Source organism: Eptesicus fuscus, chromosome 4 (genome assembly GCF_027574615.1).
Source record: "Eptesicus fuscus isolate TK198812 chromosome 4, DD_ASM_mEF_20220401, whole genome shotgun sequence".
Taxonomy (NCBI): domain Eukaryota; kingdom Metazoa; phylum Chordata; class Mammalia; order Chiroptera; family Vespertilionidae; genus Eptesicus; species Eptesicus fuscus.
Window position 1 is genome coordinate 12,531,041 of NC_072476.1, and position 3,862 is coordinate 12,534,902.

Sequence of the window (3,862 nt, forward strand, 5' to 3'; positions counted from 1 at the left end):
TCCCTGGTATTCTGGCAGAAAAACATCAGCTAAGAAAGGTCTAGGTTCTCTAGATCCCATCTCCTGCCCTTCTTCTTGAGCATAAGCAGATTTATACCTGAGCCCATGCCCTACCCACACTCCTTGCGTTCCAACCCTAAGCCCTCTTAGCCTGGTGTCACAACCTAAGGAAAAGGGTCTTGCTCCTTTTTTAAAGTACTATCATTTGTTTTTGAACCATTAACTTACATGTGATTATATTACAACATGTAATTCTCAAAACAGGAATCTGCTTTTCAAGCCAGTAAAATAAAAAAACAGATAAGAGCTTTTAGAAACTAAATTTCCTATTTAGTGAGGTAGCACTGTGATAAAGCATGAAATACTATTTTTGAGGTCATCATAACATTAGTCATTCTCAATGTCTAATGGATTCCCTAATAGTTAAACCTTTTTTAAAAAACTATATTTTCATTGATTTTTAGAGAGAGAGTAAAGGAGAGGGATAGAGAGATAGAAACTTTCCAAGCCTTAAACTCTCCCAACACCATCAGACTGGCAGCACAGAAATGACAGCTGGTTCAGGACTCACGCCAGCCTCTAAAGAAATCCTGGAATAGGCATCTTCTGCAGGTTAGTAACCTGAACAAATCAGAAATGCATGGTCTCCCCAATTCTCACCAAGCCACTGGATTTCTCTTGCACAATCATGTTTTTGTTTCGGCCACCAAGCGACCAACCACATGTACAGGAGTTTAAATCATAAATATGACCCTAACTGGTTTGGCTCAGTGGATAGAGCGTTGGCCTATGGACTGAAGGGTCCCAGGTTTGATTCCAGTCAAGGGCACAAGCCTGGATTGTGAGTTTGATCCCCAGTAGGTGGTATACAGGAGGCAGCCAATCAATGATTCTCTCTCATCAGTGATGTTCATATATATATATATATATGTATATATATATATATATGATTTTAAAAAAATATTTTTTATTGATTTCAGAGAGGAAGGGAGAGAGAGAGAGAGATAGAAACATCCCTGAAGCCCTAACTGGTTTGGCTCAGTGGATAGAGTGTCAGCCTGCGGAGTGAAGGGTCCCAGGTTCGATTCCGGTCAAGGGCATGTACCACGGTTGCGGGCACATCCCCAGTGTATATAGTTGATTTTTTACAGAGAAGAAGAGAGAGGTATAGAGAGTTAGAAACATCGATGAGAGAGAAACATCGATTAGCTGCCTCCTGCACACCCCCCACTGGGGATGTGCCCGCAACCGTGGTACATGCCCTTGACCGGAATCGAACCTGGGACCCTTCACTCCGCAGGCCGACACTCTATCCACTGAGCCAAACCAGTTAGGGCTTCAGTGATGTTTCTATCTCTCTCTCTCTCTCCCCTTCCTCTCTGAAATCAATAAAAAATATTTTTTTAAAATCATAGATATGTACAGGGTATTAAAACATGTACCAAGGGAACAGTTAACTTGAATACAAGATCAGATACAAGCTTCAAGGACAATTTCTTTTCAAAGGCTTATTCCAGTTCCACGAGGCCAGCATGAGGTGTATACATTTGCTAGGGCAAACTCAGACTTGATCAACTCATGCAGCAAATGCTACTCATCTGCCCACAGTATGTTTAGAAGCATTTGCAGTGGACAATGGACGGGCCCAACTTGTCGTACTCTTGCTGATCTACATCTGCTGGAAGGTGTACAGTGAGGCCAGAAGGAAGTCATTCATCCACATCAAGTACTTGTTCTTCGGCAGGGCAATGATCTTGATCTTGATCACAGCCAGGGCTGTGATCTCCTTCTGCATCCTGTCGGCAATGCTGGGGTACATGGTGGTCCTACAGACAACATTGTGTTGGCATACATGTCTTTCCGGACATCAACATTACACTTCACGATAGAGTTGAATGCGGTCTTTTGGATGCCACAGGACTCCATACCCAGGAAGGAGGGCTGAAAGAGTACCTCCGGACACTGGAACTGCTTGCTGATGATGATCACCTGCCCCTCAGGCTCATAGCTCTTCTCCAGGATGCAGGCAGACACTGCAGTGGCCATCTCCTGCTCGAAGTCCGGGGCTACATAGCAGAGCTTCTCCTTGATGTTACACATGATTTCCCATTCACTGTGGTGGTAAAAGTGTAGCTACACCCCATGAGGATCTTCAGTGAGATAGTCGGCCAGGTCCCAGCCAGCTAGGTCCAGACACAGGACAGAGTATGGGAGGAAGTAGACCTCATTGTTGGGCATAGTGTGGGTGACCCCATCCCCAGAGTCCTTAACAATATCAGTGGTGCGGCCAGAGGCATACAGGGACAGCACAGCCTGGATGGCCATGCACAAGGCCTTAGTGGTAAAGGTCTCGAACATGATCTGAGTCATCTTCTCATGGTTGACCTTGGGGTTCAGAGGAACCTCAGTCAGAAGCAGCACAGGATGTTCCTCGGGGGCCACTAGGAGCTTGTTATAGAAGGTGTGGTGCCAAATCTTCTCCCATTTTCATGTCATCCAAAACGGTGAGAATACCGTGCTTGCTCTGGGCCTTGTTGCCCATACAGCTGTCCTTCTGCCCCATGCCCACCATGATGCTGGTGTTGGGGGCATCTGGCAATGGAAGGAAACGCAGCTGGGGGATGGGTGGAATCATCGCCAACAAAGCCAGCTCAGCACAGCCATAGCCATTGTTGATGACATCTCTTCTTCCATGGCGATTGGAGGAGGAGACAACAGTCTTGGAGAATGGAATAGCACAGAGCACAGCTGCGAGAGGAGTGTGGGCCTGCTGCAGCGAGTGAGAACAAGTGTGTTTGTTATTCATTTGAAATGTGCTTTGGTTCTGTTTGTATTAGATTTTAGGACTTTCCCCTCCCATCTTGGAGATTTTACTTACTTTTTCCAATACATAAAAGAATGGCATGGTTCCAAAGGCAGATCTGTACAAAAAGGTATATTCAACCCTGACCGGTTTGGCTCAATGGATACAGCGTCGGCCTGCTAACTGAAGGTTCAATTTCGGTCAACGGCATGTACCTTGGTTGCAGACACATCCCCAGTAGGGGGTGTTCAGGAGGCAGCTGATCGATGTTTCTCTCTTGTTGATGTTTCTAACTCTATCCCTCTCCTTTCCTCTCTGTAAAAAAATCAATAAAATAAACCTTTTTTAAAAAAGGTACATTCAGAGAAGTATCTTCTCCCCTGTCCCCTCCTTCCTGTCCTTGCAATTCCTGCCCAGTGCCTTCTGGTAATCAATCTCAGTTCTCTCTGCTTTTCCCTTCCTAGGTTTCTTTATGCTCAAGTGAGGAGGCAAATGTATATTTTCTTAGTTCCCCTTGTTTCTCATACAAAAGTAGCACAATATATTCTTTCCCACTTTGCCTTTTTCACTTAGCATTATATCCTGGAAATCACATCCCTTCAATTCACAGAGGTGTGTGGAAGAACTTTTATTCAACCACTTTTTTTATGTATGAGCATCTAAATAGTTCCCCTGCTGCAATGAGCAACCAAGTACATATGTATTTTCATATTGTTGGGACTACATCTCCAAGGTAAAGTTCTAGAAGTGGGGTTTCTGGGGCAAAAGGTAAAGACATGAAATTTTGTTACTAATGACAGATTCCTCTCGGTAAGGGTCGCATTCCCACGAGCAAAATATAAGAGGGCCTGCTTTCCCACAGCCTAGCCAACAGAGTGGGTTGCTATACTTTTCTATGTTGCTAACCTGAAAGGTGAGAAATGGTGTTTCTGTGTTGGTTTTTGCGGTATAATGTCTACAACATAAAATTTACCAATTCAACTATTTGCAAGTGTACAATTCAGTGGCATTAAGTATACTCACAATGTTGTGCAACAATCACCGCTATCCATTTCCAGA

At 44.4% G+C, this 3,862-nt stretch overlaps 1 pseudogene; it reads right to left on the reverse strand.

Moving 5' to 3' along the window:
* Positions 1-1,566: 1,566 nt before the first annotated feature.
* On the reverse strand, positions 1,567-2,587 carry LOC103286329 (actin, cytoplasmic 2-like; annotated as a pseudogene).
* Between the last annotated feature and the right edge of the window lie 1,275 nt (positions 2,588-3,862).